At 45.7% G+C, this 17,383-nt stretch overlaps 7 non-coding genes across 7 annotated transcripts; all 7 read left to right on the top strand.

Moving 5' to 3' along the window:
• Positions 1 to 1,863: 1,863 nt before the first annotated feature.
• LOC130327794 (U2 spliceosomal RNA) lies at positions 1,864 to 2,054 on the top strand. The gene has a single exon (XR_008872103.1). It is a non-coding gene; the product is annotated as a U2 spliceosomal RNA (small nuclear RNA).
• Positions 2,055 to 4,136: 2,082 nt separating this feature from the next.
• LOC130327793 (U2 spliceosomal RNA) lies at positions 4,137 to 4,327 on the top strand. The gene has a single exon (XR_008872102.1). It is a non-coding gene; the product is annotated as a U2 spliceosomal RNA (small nuclear RNA).
• A 2,077-nt stretch (positions 4,328 to 6,404) lies between these two features.
• Positions 6,405 to 6,595, top strand: LOC130327792 (U2 spliceosomal RNA). Its single transcript, XR_008872101.1, has one exon. It is a non-coding gene; the product is annotated as a U2 spliceosomal RNA (small nuclear RNA).
• A 2,086-nt stretch (positions 6,596 to 8,681) lies between these two features.
• Positions 8,682 to 8,872, top strand: LOC130327723 (U2 spliceosomal RNA). The gene has a single exon (XR_008872039.1). It is a non-coding gene; the product is annotated as a U2 spliceosomal RNA (small nuclear RNA).
• A 2,087-nt stretch (positions 8,873 to 10,959) lies between these two features.
• LOC130327790 (U2 spliceosomal RNA) lies at positions 10,960 to 11,150 on the top strand. The gene has a single exon (XR_008872099.1). It is a non-coding gene; the product is annotated as a U2 spliceosomal RNA (small nuclear RNA).
• Positions 11,151 to 13,236: 2,086 nt separating this feature from the next.
• LOC130327789 (U2 spliceosomal RNA) lies at positions 13,237 to 13,427 on the top strand. Its single transcript, XR_008872098.1, has one exon. It is a non-coding gene; the product is annotated as a U2 spliceosomal RNA (small nuclear RNA).
• Positions 13,428 to 15,496: 2,069 nt separating this feature from the next.
• LOC130327788 (U2 spliceosomal RNA) lies at positions 15,497 to 15,687 on the top strand. Its single transcript, XR_008872097.1, has one exon. It is a non-coding gene; the product is annotated as a U2 spliceosomal RNA (small nuclear RNA).
• The last annotated feature ends 1,696 nt before the right edge of the window (positions 15,688 to 17,383 follow it).

Below are 17,383 nucleotides of genomic sequence, written 5' to 3'. Positions count from 1 at the left end.
GTAGCCAGCACACCTGTGCAGGTAGGGCATGACATGATAGGCAGCTGCCTTGATAGCGGGTGGGTGCTGAATGTTCCTAATTGACAAAATAAGATTAATGCTTATGAAGAAATATAAAATCTCATCCCTTCCCCAATATCGCGCCACACCCCTACCCCTTAATTCCCTGGTTGAACTTGATGGACATATGTCTTTTTTCGACCGTACTAACTATGTAACTATGTAACATAACATGGGGGGGGGGGTCTCCTGGCTGTTCACACAGGTGTGTCATTGCTGTACATTGACCATGCATTGCTTCTGTGGTATTGCAAAGGCAAAGACAAATGCTTCCAGCCATCCATTGCACTAATGGATTGGTCATCAGCTGGCTGTCTATGTCCCGCATCAATATAGACCAAAGTACAGAGGGTTAGGCTATGCTATTGTGCACCTACCTGATGCATCAGAAGGTGCGAGGCCCTTGCTAAATTCTGTGCACAGACTTTGAGATCTATGCTTTAGACTGTATCTAAACCTGCTCCAACATGGACTGACATTCTGGCCTACTTTCAGCCGATGCGACTTGTCTGTCGCTGAACAGTCGCTTTTTATGTATTCAGCACCTATGTATAATGTTGTAAAAATGCTCTAGAAGCTAAAGTCGCAGAAATGTCACACATATTTGGCCTGCAACTTTCTGTGCGACAAATTCAGACAGGAAAAATCAGTATAAATCCTTAGAAAATTATCCCCCAGTGTCTCCATCTGCTGGCGGTATTGAATAAGCATTGCTGCACTGATGGGGTATGCATTAGAAGAAAAAAAAGAAGAAAAAGAAGAATAATACGCCCAGAAAAGAGGCGAAAAGGAGAAAAACGTAAAAAAACGTGAAAAAAAAGTAAGAGGAAGAGAAGGGAAAAAAAGGTGGAAATGGGTTTAAAAGTGATTTCGGCGGAGAAATATATATATATATATATATATATATATATATATATATATATATATATACGCGCACACACACACATATATATAAACGTATTCTCCGTTGAGATATTGCAGCCGCTGCTGTGTCCAGGCCCAGGAGCCTTAGCACTGTGCTGTGATGTCACTCAATACCACTGACATCACTAGGTGTAAACAACATCTCTCCTTTGCTGTGTATGTGACTATGGAGCTGTTTGGTGATGTCGTCTATTATGGCCTTCATAGAAGCAACAGGAGATTGTTGCATCCATCTAGAACCCTCAGAACTACAGTGCTATGATGTCACTCACTTCCACAGGCCTTGCAGAGTGTAAACAACAACAACCCAGCTTTGTTGTGTATGTAACCATAGGGATTTGTGATGTCACCTAGAACCTTCACAGCAGCGACAGCTTTATGAGGAGCATCAGCACTGCTCTGCCTGAGCAGAACCATCACCGCCATAGGTTGTCAAATAACCCGGGTTTAACCCACACAGGTAAGTCCAATGGGGTGCAGGCATGTCCTCTATGCTTACAGCTTCCCGTGGGTGTTGGTTTGATACCGTTTGGGGACAGCCAAGGAGGCATCTGCAGGCAACAAAGGTAGGTGTGTGCTTGTGTGTGTGTTTCCTATGCAGATCCTAAGCCCAGTGTCACATGCAAGTAGGAGGAGTAAGAAGGGTTCCTGGCAAATCCGGGTTATGGATTGCATTTAAAAAGGCCCCGTGGGAGTGCAATGGGCCCCTGTCTTGCTGCTTAGCAATAATGGTATGGGTTTAGGTTCTGCTGTGTGTACTGGTGGTTGACTGCCCCCCAGCCCAGAGTGTGCATGGAAAATTGTCTGGCAGCCTCCCTGACAGCAAGCAGTGATAGTGCCCATGAAGGGGACCTTGTTGGGCCCGCCCCTTTCACGGTTATCGCTTCTCGGCCTTTTGGCTAAGATCAAGTGTAGTATCTGTTCTTATCAGTTTAATATCTGATACGTCCCCTATCTGGGGACCATATATTAAATGGATTTTTGAGAACGGGGGCCGATTTCGAAGCTTGCTTCCGTCGCCCTATGCATTGACCCGATATGGCAGTATCTTCGGGTACAGTGCACCACCCCCTTACAGGGTTAAAAAGAAAGATTCCTACTTTCATTGCTACCTGCTTGCTGGCTAGCCAGCTAGCCAGCCCTGTGGGCCTTGCTGCTGCTGCAGCCAAAAAACAAAAGGTGGTGCTGCTGCTGCTTCTGCTTCTGCTTGTGTCTGGCCGCTGTTGGAGCGTCCAGGCACAGGACTTCTGCTGCTGCTGACTAAATGGCCTCCTTAATTGGATCATTTGAGTAGCCAGCACACCTGTGCAGGTAGGGCATGACATGATAGGCAGCTGCCTTGATAGCGGGTGGGTGCTGAATGTTCCTAATTGACAAAATAAGATTAATGCTTATGAAGAAATATAAAATCTCATCCCTTCCCCAATATCGCGCCACACCCCTACCCCTTAATTCCCTGGTTGAACTTGATGGACATATGTCTTTTTTCGACCGTACTAACTATGTAACTATGTAACATAACATGGGGGGGGGGTCTCCTGGCTGTTCACACAGGTGTGTCATTGCTGTACATTGACCATGCATTGCTTCTGTGGTATTGCAAAGGCAAAGACAAATGCTTCCAGCCATCCATTGCACTAATGGATTGGTCATCAGCTGGCTGTCTATGTCCCGCATCAATATAGACCAAAGTACAGAGGGTTAGGCTATGCTATTGTGCACCTACCTGATGCATCAGAAGGTGCGAGGCCCTTGCTAAATTCTGTGCACAGACTTTGAGATCTATGCTTTAGACTGTATCTAAACCTGCTCCAACATGGACTGACATTCTGGCCTACTTTCAGCCGATGCGACTTGTCTGTCGCTGAACAGTCGCTTTTTATGTATTCAGCACCTATGTATAATGTTGTAAAAATGCTCTAGAAGCTAAAGTCGCAGAAATGTCACACATATTTGGCCTGCAACTTTCTGTGCGACAAATTCAGACAGGAAAAATCAGTATAAATCCTTAGAAAATTATCCCCCAGTGTCTCCATCTGCTGGCGGTATTGAATAAGCATTGCTGCACTGATGGGGTATGCATTAGAAGAAAAAAAAGAAGAAAAAGAAGAATAATACGCCCAGAAAAGAGGCGAAAAGGAGAAAAACGTAAAAAAACGTGAAAAAAAAGTAAGAGGAAGAGAAGGGAAAAAAAGGTGGAAATGGGTTTAAAAGTGATTTCGGCGGAGAAATATATATATATATATATATATATATATATATATATATATATATATATACGCGCACACACACACATATATATAAACGTATTCTCCGTTGAGATATTGCAGCCGCTGCTGTGTCCAGGCCCAGGAGCCTTAGCACTGTGCTGTGATGTCACTCAATACCACTGACATCACTAGGTGTAAACAACATCTCTCCTTTGCTGTGTATGTGACTATGGAGCTGTTTGGTGATGTCGTCTATTATGGCCTTCATAGAAGCAACAGGAGATTGTTGCATCCATCTAGAACCCTCAGAACTACAGTGCTATGATGTCACTCACTTCCACAGGCCTTGCAGAGTGTAAACAACAACAACCCAGCTTTGTTGTGTATGTAACCATAGGGATTTGTGATGTCACCTAGAACCTTCACAGCAGCGACAGCTTTATGAGGAGCATCAGCACTGCTCTGCCTGAGCAGAACCATCACCGCCATAGGTTGTCAAATAACCCGGGTTTAACCCACACAGGTAAGTCCAATGGGGTGCAGGCATGTCCTCTATGCTTACAGCTTCCCGTGGGTGTTGGTTTGATACCGTTTGGGGACAGCCAAGGAGGCATCTGCAGGCAACAAAGGTAGGTGTGTGCTTGTGTGTGTGTTTCCTATGCAGATCCTAAGCCCAGTGTCACATGCAAGTAGGAGGAGTAAGAAGGGTTCCTGGCAAATCCGGGTTATGGATTGCATTTAAAAAGGCCCCGTGGGAGTGCAATGGGCCCCTGTCTTGCTGCTTAGCAATAATGGTATGGGTTTAGGTTCTGCTGTGTGTACTGGTGGTTGACTGCCCCCCAGCCCAGAGTGTGCATGGAAAATTGTCTGGCAGCCTCCCTGACAGCAAGCAGTGATAGTGCCCATGAAGGGGACCTTGTTGGGCCCGCCCCTTTCACGGTTATCGCTTCTCGGCCTTTTGGCTAAGATCAAGTGTAGTATCTGTTCTTATCAGTTTAATATCTGATACGTCCCCTATCTGGGGACCATATATTAAATGGATTTTTGAGAACGGGGGCCGATTTCGAAGCTTGCTTCCGTCGCCCTATGCATTGACCCGATATGGCAGTATCTTCGGGTACAGTGCACCACCCCCTTACAGGGTTAAAAAGAAAGATTCCTACTTTCATTGCTACCTGCTTGCTGGCTAGCCAGCTAGCCAGCCCTGTGGGCCTTGCTGCTGCTGCTGCTGCAGCCAAAAAACAAAAGGTGGTGCTGCTGCTGCTTCTGCTTGTGTCTGGCCGCTGTTGGAGCGTCCAGGCACAGGACTTCTGCTGCTGCTGACTAAATGGCCTCCTTAATTGGATCATTTGAGTAGCCAGCACACCTGTGCAGGTAGGGCATGACATGATAGGCAGCTGCCTTGATAGCGGGTGGGTGCTGAATGTTCCTAATTGACAAAATAAGATTAATGCTTATGAAGAAATATAAAATCTCATCCCTTCCCCAATATCGCGCCACACCCCTACCCCTTAATTCCCTGGTTGAACTTGATGGACATATGTCTTTTTTCGACCGTACTAACTATGTAACTATGTAACATAACATGGGGGGGGGGGTCTCCTGGCTGTTCACACAGGTGTGTCATTGCTGTACATTGACCATGCATTGCTTCTGTGGTATTGCAAAGGCAAAGACAAATGCTTCCAGCCATCCATTGCACTAATGGATTGGTCATCAGCTGGCTGTCTATGTCCCGCATCAATATAGACCAAAGTACAGAGGGTTAGGCTATGCTATTGTGCACCTACCTGATGCATCAGAAGGTGCGAGGCCCTTGCTAAATTCTGTGCACAGACTTTGAGATCTATGCTTTAGACTGTATCTAAACCTGCTCCAACATGGACTGACATTCTGGCCTACTTTCAGCCGATGCGACTTGTCTGTCGCTGAACAGTCGCTTTTTATGTATTCAGCACCTATGTATAATGTTGTAAAAATGCTCTAGAAGCTAAAGTCGCAGAAATGTCACACATATTTGGCCTGCAACTTTCTGTGCGACAAATTCAGACAGGAAAAATCAGTATAAATCCTTAGAAAATTATCCCCCAGTGTCTCCATCTGCTGGCGGTATTGAATAAGCATTGCTGCACTGATGGGGTATGCATTAGAAGAAAAAAAAGAAGAAAAAGAAGAATAATACGCCCAGAAAAGAGGCGAAAAGGAGAAAAACGTAAAAAAACGTGAAAAAAAAGTAAGAGGAAGAGAAGGGAAAAAAAGGTGGAAATGGGTTTAAAAGTGATTTCGGCGGAGAAATATATATATATATATATATATATATATATATATATATATATACGCGCACACACACACATATATATAAACGTATTCTCCGTTGAGATATTGCAGCCGCTGCTGTGTCCAGGCCCAGGAGCCTTAGCACTGTGCTGTGATGTCACTCAATACCACTGACATCACTAGGTGTAAACAACATCTCTCCTTTGCTGTGTATGTGACTATGGAGCTGTTTGGTGATGTCGTCTATTATGGCCTTCATAGAAGCAACAGGAGATTGTTGCATCCATCTAGAACCCTCAGAACTACAGTGCTATGATGTCACTCACTTCCACAGGCCTTGCAGAGTGTAAACAACAACAACCCAGCTTTGTTGTGTATGTAACCATAGGGATTTGTGATGTCACCTAGAACCTTCACAGCAGCGACAGCTTTATGAGGAGCATCAGCACTGCTCTGCCTGAGCAGAACCATCACCGCCATAGGTTGTCAAATAACCCGGGTTTAACCCACACAGGTAAGTCCAATGGGGTGCAGGCATGTCCTCTATGCTTACAGCTTCCCGTGGGTGTTGGTTTGATACCGTTTGGGGACAGCCAAGGAGGCATCTGCAGGCAACAAAGGTAGGTGTGTGCTTGTGTGTGTGTTTCCTATGCAGATCCTAAGCCCAGTGTCACATGCAAGTAGGAGGAGTAAGAAGGGTTCCTGGCAAATCCGGGTTATGGATTGCATTTAAAAAGGCCCCGTGGGAGTGCAATGGGCCCCTGTCTTGCTGCTTAGCAATAATGGTATGGGTTTAGGTTCTGCTGTGTGTACTGGTGGTTGACTGCCCCCCAGCCCAGAGTGTGCATGGAAAATTGTCTGGCAGCCTCCCTGACAGCAAGCAGTGATAGTGCCCATGAAGGGGACCTTGTTGGGCCCGCCCCTTTCACGGTTATCGCTTCTCGGCCTTTTGGCTAAGATCAAGTGTAGTATCTGTTCTTATCAGTTTAATATCTGATACGTCCCCTATCTGGGGACCATATATTAAATGGATTTTTGAGAACGGGGGCCGATTTCGAAGCTTGCTTCCGTCGCCCTATGCATTGACCCGATATGGCAGTATCTTCGGGTACAGTGCACCACCCCCTTACAGGGTTAAAAAGAAAGATTCCTACTTTCATTGCTACCTGCTTGCTGGCTAGCCAGCTAGCCAGCCCTGTGGGCCTTGCTGCTGCTGCTGCTGCAGCCAAAAAACAAAAGGTGGTGCTGCTGCTGCTTCTGCTTCTGCTTGTGTCTGGCCGCTGTTGGAGCGTCCAGGCACAGGACTTCTGCTGCTGCTGACTAAATGGCCTCCTTAATTGGATCATTTGAGTAGCCAGCACACCTGTGCAGGTAGGGCATGACATGATAGGCAGCTGCCTTGATAGCGGGTGGGTGCTGAATGTTCCTAATTGACAAAATAAGATTAATGCTTATGAAGAAATATAAAATCTCATCCCTTCCCCAATATCGCGCCACACCCCTACCCCTTAATTCCCTGGTTGAACTTGATGGACATATGTCTTTTTTCGACCGTACTAACTATGTAACTATGTAACATAACATGGGGGGGGGGGGTCTCCTGGCTGTTCACACAGGTGTGTCATTGCTGTACATTGACCATGCATTGCTTCTGTGGTATTGCAAAGGCAAAGACAAATGCTTCCAGCCATCCATTGCACTAATGGATTGGTCATCAGCTGGCTGTCTATGTCCCGCATCAATATAGACCAAAGTACAGAGGGTTAGGCTATGCTATTGTGCACCTACCTGATGCATCAGAAGGTGCGAGGCCCTTGCTAAATTCTGTGCACAGACTTTGAGATCTATGCTTTAGACTGTATCTAAACCTGCTCCAACATGGACTGACATTCTGGCCTACTTTCAGCCGATGCGACTTGTCTGTCGCTGAACAGTCGCTTTTTATGTATTCAGCACCTATGTATAATGTTGTAAAAATGCTCTAGAAGCTAAAGTCGCAGAAATGTCACACATATTTGGCCTGCAACTTTCTGTGCGACAAATTCAGACAGGAAAAATCAGTATAAATCCTTAGAAAATTATCCCCCAGTGTCTCCATCTGCTGGCGGTATTGAATAAGCATTGCTGCACTGATGGGGTATGCATTAGACGAAAAAAAAGAAGAAAAAGAAGAATAATACGCCCAGAAAAGAGGCGAAAAGGAGAAAAACGTAAAAAAACGTGAAAAAAAAGTAAGAGGAAGAGAAGGGAAAAAAAGGTGGAAATGGGTTTAAAAGTGATTTCGGCGGAGAAATATATATATATATATATATATATATATATATATATATATATATACGCGCACACACACACATATATATAAACGTATTCTCCGTTGAGATATTGCAGCCGCTGCTGTGTCCAGGCCCAGGAGCCTTAGCACTGTGCTGTGATGTCACTCAATACCACTGACATCACTAGGTGTAAACAACATCTCTCCTTTGCTGTGTATGTGACTATGGAGCTGTTTGGTGATGTCGTCTATTATGGCCTTCATAGAAGCAACAGGAGATTGTTGCATCCATCTAGAACCCTCAGAACTACAGTGCTATGATGTCACTCACTTCCACAGGCCTTGCAGAGTGTAAACAACAACAACCCAGCTTTGTTGTGTATGTAACCATAGGGATTTGTGATGTCACCTAGAACCTTCACAGCAGCGACAGCTTTATGAGGAGCATCAGCACTGCTCTGCCTGAGCAGAACCATCACCGCCATAGGTTGTCAAATAACCCGGGTTTAACCCACACAGGTAAGTCCAATGGGGTGCAGGCATGTCCTCTATGCTTACAGCTTCCCGTGGGTGTTGGTTTGATACCGTTTGGGGACAGCCAAGGAGGCATCTGCAGGCAACAAAGGTAGGTGTGTGCTTGTGTGTGTGTTTCCTATGCAGATCCTAAGCCCAGTGTCACATGCAAGTAGGAGGAGTAAGAAGGGTTCCTGGCAAATCCGGGTTATGGATTGCATTTAAAAAGGCCCCGTGGGAGTGCAATGGGCCCCTGTCTTGCTGCTTAGCAATAATGGTATGGGTTTAGGTTCTGCTGTGTGTACTGGTGGTTGACTGCCCCCCAGCCCAGAGTGTGCATGGAAAATTGTCTGGCAGCCTCCCTGACAGCAAGCAGTGATAGTGCCCATGAAGGGGACCTTGTTGGGCCCGCCCCTTTCACGGTTATCGCTTCTCGGCCTTTTGGCTAAGATCAAGTGTAGTATCTGTTCTTATCAGTTTAATATCTGATACGTCCCCTATCTGGGGACCATATATTAAATGGATTTTTGAGAACGAGGGCCGATTTCGAAGCTTGCTTCCGTCGCCCTATGCATTGACCCGATATGGCAGTATCTTCGGGTACAGTGCACCACCCCCTTACAGGGTTAAAAAGAAAGATTCCTACTTTCATTGCTACCTGCTTGCTGGCTAGCCAGCTAGCCAGCCCTGTGGGCCTTGCTGCTGCTGCTGCTGCAGCCAAAAAACAAAAGGTGGTGCTGCTGCTGCTTCTGCTTCTGCTTGTGTCTGGCCGCTGTTGGAGCGTCCAGGCACAGGACTTCTGCTGCTGCTGACTAAATGGCCTCCTTAATTGGATCATTTGAGTAGCCAGCACACCTGTGCAGGTAGGGCATGACATGATAGGCAGCTGCCTTGATAGCGGGTGGGTGCTGAATGTTCCTAATTGACAAAATAAGATTAATGCTTATGAAGAAATATAAAATCTCATCCCTTCCCCAATATCGCGCCACACCCCTACCCCTTAATTCCCTGGTTGAACTTGATGGACATATGTCTTTTTTCGACCGTACTAACTATGTAACTATGTAACATAACATGGGGGGGGGGGTCTCCTGGCTGTTCACACAGGTGTGTCATTGCTGTACATTGACCATGCATTGCTTCTGTGGTATTGCAAAGGCAAAGACAAATGCTTCCAGCCATCCATTGCACTAATGGATTGGTCATCAGCTGGCTGTCTATGTCCCGCATCAATATAGACCAAAGTACAGAGGGTTAGGCTATGCTATTGTGCACCTACCTGATGCATCAGAAGGTGCGAGGCCCTTGCTAAATTCTGTGCACAGACTTTGAGATCTATGCTTTAGACTGTATCTAAACCTGCTCCAACATGGACTGACATTCTGGCCTACTTTCAGCCGATGCGACTTGTCTGTCGCTGAACAGTCGCTTTTTATGTATTCAGCACCTATGTATAATGTTGTAAAAATGCTCTAGAAGCTAAAGTCGCAGAAATGTCACACATATTTGGCCTGCAACTTTCTGTGCGACAAATTCAGACAGGAAAAATCAGTATAAATCCTTAGAAAATTATCCCCCAGTGTCTCCATCTGCTGGCGGTATTGAATAAGCATTGCTGCACTGATGGGGTATGCATTAGACGAAAAAAAAGAAGAAAAAGAAGAATAATACGCCCAGAAAAGAGGCGAAAAGGAGAAAAACGTAAAAAAACTTGAAAAAAAAGTAAGAGGAAGAGAAGGGAAAAAAAGGTGGAAATGGGTTTAAAAGTGATTTCGGCGGAGAAATATATATATATATATATATATATATATATATATATATATATATATACGCGCACACACACACATATATATAAACGTATTCTCCGTTGAGATATTGCAGCCGCTGCTGTGTCCAGGCCCAGGAGCCTTAGCACTGTGCTGTGATGTCACTCAATACCACTGACATCACTAGGTGTAAACAACATCTCTCCTTTGCTGTGTATGTGACTATGGAGCTGTTTGGTGATGTCGTCTATTATGGCCTTCATAGAAGCAACAGGAGATTGTTGCATCCATCTAGAACCCTCAGAACTACAGTGCTATGATGTCACTCACTTCCACAGGCCTTGCAGAGTGTAAACAACAACAACCCAGCTTTGTTGTGTATGTAACCATAGGGATTTGTGATGTCACCTAGAACCTTCACAGCAGCGACAGCTTTATGAGGAGCATCAGCACTGCTCTGCCTGAGCAGAACCATCACCGCCATAGGTTGTCAAATAACCCGGGTTTAACCCACACAGGTAAGTCCAATGGGGTGCAGGCATGTCCTCTATGCTTACAGCTTCCCGTGGGTGTTGGTTTGATACCGTTTGGGGACAGCCAAGGAGGCATCTGCAGGCAACAAAGGTAGGTGTGTGCTTGTGTGTGTGTTTCCTATGCAGATCCTAAGCCCAGTGTCACATGCAAGTAGGAGGAGTAAGAAGGGTTCCTGGCAAATCCGGGTTATGGATTGCATTTAAAAAGGCCCCGTGGGAGTGCAATGGGCCCCTGTCTTGCTGCTTAGCAATAATGGTATGGGTTTAGGTTCTGCTGTGTGTACTGGTGGTTGACTGCCCCCCAGCCCAGAGTGTGCATGGAAAATTGTCTGGCAGCCTCCCTGACAGCAAGCAGTGATAGTGCCCATGAAGGGGACCTTGTTGGGCCCGCCCCTTTCACGGTTATCGCTTCTCGGCCTTTTGGCTAAGATCAAGTGTAGTATCTGTTCTTATCAGTTTAATATCTGATACGTCCCCTATCTGGGGACCATATATTAAATGGATTTTTGAGAACGGGGGCCGATTTCGAAGCTTGCTTCCGTCGCCCTATGCATTGACCCGATATGGCAGTATCTTCGGGTACAGTGCACCACCCCCTTACAGGGTTAAAAAGAAAGATTCCTACTTTCATTGCTACCTGCTTGCTGGCTAGCCAGCTAGCCAGCCCTGTGGGCCTTGCTGCTGCTGCTGCTGCAGCCAAAAAACAAAAGGTGGTGCTGCTGCTGCTTCTGCTTCTGCTTGTGTCTGGCCGCTGTTGGAGCGTCCAGGCACAGGACTTCTGCTGCTGCTGACTAAATGGCCTCCTTAATTGGATCATTTGAGTAGCCAGCACACCTGTGCAGGTAGGGCATGACATGATAGGCAGCTGCCTTGATAGCGGGTGGGTGCTGAATGTTCCTAATTGACAAAATAAGATTAATGCTTATGAAGAAATATAAAATCTCATCCCTTCCCCAATATCGCGCCACACCCCTACCCCTTAATTCCCTGGTTGAACTTGATGGACATATGTCTTTTTTCGACCGTACTAACTATGTAACTATGTAACATAACATGGGGGGGGGGGGTCTCCTGGCTGTTCACACAGGTGTGTCATTGCTGTACATTGACCATGCATTGCTTCTGTGGTATTGCAAAGGCAAAGACAAATGCTTCCAGCCATCCATTGCACTAATGGATTGGTCATCAGCTGGCTGTCTATGTCCCGCATCAATATAGACCAAAGTACAGAGGGTTAGGCTATGCTATTGTGCACCTACCTGATGCATCAGAAGGTGCGAGGCCCTTGCTAAATTCTGTGCACAGACTTTGAGATCTATGCTTTAGACTGTATCTAAACCTGCTCCAACATGGACTGACATTCTGGCCTACTTTCAGCCGATGCGACTTGTCTGTCGCTGAACAGTCGCTTTTTATGTATTCAGCACCTATGTATAATGTTGTAAAAATGCTCTAGAAGCTAAAGTCGCAGAAATGTCACACATATTTGGCCTGCAACTTTCTGTGCGACAAATTCAGACAGGAAAAATCAGTATAAATCCTTAGAAAATTATCCCCCAGTGTCTCCATCTGCTGGCGGTATTGAATAAGCATTGCTGCACTGATGGGGTATGCATTAGACGAAAAAAAAGAAGAAAAAGAAGAATAATACGCCCAGAAAAGAGGCGAAAAGGAGAAAAACGTAAAAAAACGTGAAAAAAAAGTAAGAGGAAGAGAAGGGAAAAAAAGGTGGAAATGGGTTTAAAAGTGATTTCGGCGGAGAAATATATATATATATATATATATATATATATATATATATATATATACGCGCACACACACACATATATATAAACGTATTCTCCGTTGAGATATTGCAGCCGCTGCTGTGTCCAGGCCCAGGAGCCTTAGCACTGTGCTGTGATGTCACTCAATACCACTGACATCACTAGGTGTAAACAACATCTCTCCTTTGCTGTGTATGTGACTATGGAGCTGTTTGGTGATGTCGTCTATTATGGCCTTCATAGAAGCAACAGGAGATTGTTGCATCCATCTAGAACCCTCAGAACTACAGTGCTATGATGTCACTCACTTCCACAGGCCTTGCAGAGTGTAAACAACAACAACCCAGCTTTGTTGTGTATGTAACCATAGGGATTTGTGATGTCACCTAGAACCTTCACAGCAGCGACAGCTTTATGAGGAGCATCAGCACTGCTCTGCCTGAGCAGAACCATCACCGCCATAGGTTGTCAAATAACCCGGGTTTAACCCACACAGGTAAGTCCAATGGGGTGCAGGCATGTCCTCTATGCTTACAGCTTCCCGTGGGTGTTGGTTTGATACCGTTTGGGGACAGCCAAGGAGGCATCTGCAGGCAACAAAGGTAGGTGTGTGCTTGTGTGTGTGTTTCCTATGCAGATCCTAAGCCCAGTGTCACATGCAAGTAGGAGGAGTAAGAAGGGTTCCTGGCAAATCCGGGTTATGGATTGCATTTAAAAAGGCCCCGTGGGAGTGCAATGGGCCCCTGTCTTGCTGCTTAGCAATAATGGTATGGGTTTAGGTTCTGCTGTGTGTACTGGTGGTTGACTGCCCCCCAGCCCAGAGTGTGCATGGAAAATTGTCTGGCAGCCTCCCTGACAGCAAGCAGTGATAGTGCCCATGAAGGGGACCTTGTTGGGCCCGCCCCTTTCACGGTTATCGCTTCTCGGCCTTTTGGCTAAGATCAAGTGTAGTATCTGTTCTTATCAGTTTAATATCTGATACGTCCCCTATCTGGGGACCATATATTAAATGGATTTTTGAGAACGGGGGCCGATTTCGAAGCTTGCTTCCGTCGCCCTATGCATTGACCCGATATGGCAGTATCTTCGGGTACAGTGCACCACCCCCTTACAGGGTTAAAAAGAAAGATTCCTACTTTCATTGCTACCTGCTTGCTGGCTAGCCAGCTAGCCAGCCCTGTGGGCCTTGCTGCTGCTGCTGCTGCAGCCAAAAAACAAAAGGTGGTGCTGCTGCTGCTTCTGCTTGTGTCTGGCCGCTGTTGGAGCGTCCAGGCACAGGACTTCTGCTGCTGCTGACTAAATGGCCTCCTTAATTGGATCATTTGAGTAGCCAGCACACCTGTGCAGGTAGGGCATGACATGATAGGCAGCTGCCTTGATAGCGGGTGGGTGCTGAATGTTCCTAATTGACAAAATAAGATTAATGCTTATGAAGAAATATAAAATCTCATCCCTTCCCCAATATCGCGCCACACCCCTACCCCTTAATTCCCTGGTTGAACTTGATGGACATATGTCTTTTTTCGACCGTACTAACTATGTAACTATGTAACATAACATGGGGGGGGGGGTCTCCTGGCTGTTCACACAGGTGTGTCATTGCTGTACATTGACCATGCATTGCTTCTGTGGTATTGCAAAGGCAAAGACAAATGCTTCCAGCCATCCATTGCACTAATGGATTGGTCATCAGCTGGCTGTCTATGTCCCGCATCAATATAGACCAAAGTACAGAGGGTTAGGCTATGCTATTGTGCACCTACCTGATGCATCAGAAGGTGCGAGGCCCTTGCTAAATTCTGTGCACAGACTTTGAGATCTATGCTTTAGACTGTATCTAAACCTGCTCCAACATGGACTGACATTCTGGCCTACTTTCAGCCGATGCGACTTGTCTGTCGCTGAACAGTCGCTTTTTATGTATTCAGCACCTATGTATAATGTTGTAAAAATGCTCTAGAAGCTAAAGTCGCAGAAATGTCACACATATTTGGCCTGCAACTTTCTGTGCGACAAATTCAGACAGGAAAAATCAGTATAAATCCTTAGAAAATTATCCCCCAGTGTCTCCATCTGCTGGCGGTATTGAATAAGCATTGCTGCACTGATGGGGTATGCATTAGACGAAAAAAAAGAAGAAAAAGAAGAATAATACGCCCAGAAAAGAGGCGAAAAGGAGAAAAACGTAAAAAAACGTGAAAAAAAAGTAAGAGGAAGAGAAGGGAAAAAAAGGTGGAAATGGGTTTAAAAGTGATTTCGGCGGAGAAATATATATATATATATATATATATATATATATATACGCGCACACACACACATATATATAAACGTATTCTCCGTTGAGATATTGCAGCCGCTGCTGTGTCCAGGCCCAGGAGCCTTAGCACTGTGCTGTGATGTCACTCAATACCACTGACATCACTAGGTGTAAACAACATCTCTCCTTTGCTGTGTATGTGACTATGGAGCTGTTTGGTGATGTCGTCTATTACGGCCTTCATAGAAGCAACAGGAGATTGTTGCATCCATCTAGAACCCTCAGAACTACAGTGCTATGATGTCACTCACTTCCACAGGCCTTGCAGAGTGTAAACAACAACAACCCAGCTTTGTTGTGTATGTAACCATAGGGATTTGTGATGTCACCTAGAACCTTCACAGCAGCGACAGCTTTATGAGGAGCATCAGCACTGCTCTGCCTGAGCAGAACCATCACCGCCATAGGTTGTCAAATAACCCGGGTTTAACCCACACAGGTAAGTCCAATGGGGTGCAGGCATGTCCTCTATGCTTACAGCTTCCCGTGGGTGTTGGTTTGATACCGTTTGGGGACAGCCAAGGAGGCATCTGCAGGCAACAAAGGTAGGTGTGTGCTTGTGTGTGTGTTTCCTATGCAGATCCTAAGCCCAGTGTCACATGCAAGTAGGAGGAGTAAGAAGGGTTCCTGGCAAATCCGGGTTATGGATTGCATTTAAAAAGGCCCCGTGGGAGTGCAATGGGCCCCTGTCTTGCTGCTTAGCAATAATGGTATGGGTTTAGGTTCTGCTGTGTGTACTGGTGGTTGACTGCCCCCCAGCCCAGAGTGTGCATGGAAAATTGTCTGGCAGCCTCCCTGACAGCAAGCAGTGATAGTGCCCATGAAGGGGACCTTGTTGGGCCCGCCCCTTTCACGGTTATCGCTTCTCGGCCTTTTGGCTAAGATCAAGTGTAGTATCTGTTCTTATCAGTTTAATATCTGATACGTCCCCTATCTGGGGACCATATATTAAATGGATTTTTGAGAACGGGGGCCGATTTCGAAGCTTGCTTCCGTCGCCCTATGCATTGACCCGATATGGCAGTATCTTCGGGTACAGTGCACCACCCCCTTACAGGGTTAAAAAGAAAGATTCCTACTTTCATTGCTACCTGCTTGCTGGCTAGCCAGCTAGCCAGCCCTGTGGGCCTTGCTGCTGCTGCTGCTGCAGCCAAAAAACAAAAGGTGGTGCTGCTGCTGCTTCTGCTTGTGTCTGGCCGCTGTTGGAGCGTCCAGGCACAGGACTTCTGCTGCTGCTGACTAAATGGCCTCCTTAATTGGATCATTTGAGTAGCCAGCACACCTGTGCAGGTAGGGCATGACATGATAGGCAGCTGCCTTGATAGCGGGTGGGTGCTGAATGTTCCTAATTGACAAAATAAGATTAATGCTTATGAAGAAATATAAAATCTCATCCCTTCCCCAATATCGCGCCACACCCCTACCCCTTAATTCCCTGGTTGAACTTGATGGACATATGTCTTTTTTCGACCGTACTAACTATGTAACTATGTAACATAACATGGGGGGGGGGGTCTCCTGGCTGTTCACACAGGTGTGTCATTGCTGTACATTGACCATGCATTGCTTCTGTGGTATTGCAAAGGCAAAGACAAATGCTTCCAGCCATCCATTGCACTAATGGATTGGTCATCAGCTGGCTGTCTATGTCCCGCATCAATATAGACCAAAGTACAGAGGGTTAGGCTATGCTATTGTGCACCTACCTGATGCATCAGAAGGTGCGAGGCCCTTGCTAAATTCTGTGCACAGACTTTGAGATCTATGCTTTAGACTGTATCTAAACCTGCTCCAACATGGACTGACATTCTGGCCTACTTTCAGCCGATGCGACTTGTCTGTCGCTGAACAGTCGCTTTTTATGTATTCAGCACCTATGTATAATGTTGTAAAAATGCTCTAGAAGCTAAAGTCGCAGAAATGTCACACATATTTGGCCTGCAACTTTCTGTGCGACAAATTCAGACAGGAAAAATCAGTATAAATCCTTAGAAAATTATCCCCCAGTGTCTCCATCTGCTGGCGGTATTGAATAAGCATTGCTGCACTGATGGGGTATGCATTAGACGAAAAAAAAGAAGAAAAAGAAGAATAATACGCCCAGAAAAGAGGCGAAAAGGAGAAAAACGTAAAAAAACGTGAAAAAAAAGTAAGAGGAAGAGAAGGGAAAAAAAGGTGGAAATGGGTTTAAAAGTGATTTCGGCGGAGAAATATATATATATATATATATATATATATATATATATATATATATATATATATATATATACGCGCACACACACACATATATATAAACGTATTCTCCGTTGAGATATTGCAGCCGCTGCTGTGTCCAGGCCCAGGAGCCTTAGCACTGTGCTGTGATGTCACTCAATACCACTGACATCACTAGGTGTAAACAACATCTCTCCTTTGCTGTGTATGTGACTATGGAGCTGTTTGGTGATGTCGTCTATTATGGCCTTCATAGAAGCAACAGGAGATTGTTGCATCCATCTAGAACCCTCAGAACTACAGTGCTATGATGTCACTCACTTCCACAGGCCTTGCAGAGTGTAAACAACAACAACCCAGCTTTGTTGTGTATGTAACCATAGGGATTTGTGATGTCACCTAGAACCTTCACAGCAGCGACAGCTTTATGAGGAGCATCAGCACTGCTCTGCCTGAGCAGAACCATCACCGCCATAGGTTGTCAAATAACCCGGGTTTAACCCACACAGGTAAGTCCAATGGGGTGCAGGC

Source organism: Hyla sarda, unplaced genomic scaffold (genome assembly GCF_029499605.1).
Source record: "Hyla sarda isolate aHylSar1 unplaced genomic scaffold, aHylSar1.hap1 scaffold_303, whole genome shotgun sequence".
NCBI classification, from domain to species: domain Eukaryota; kingdom Metazoa; phylum Chordata; class Amphibia; order Anura; family Hylidae; genus Hyla; species Hyla sarda.
The sequence above is the reverse complement of the archived record's forward strand: the minus strand, read 5'-3'. Positions and strand labels throughout refer to the sequence as shown.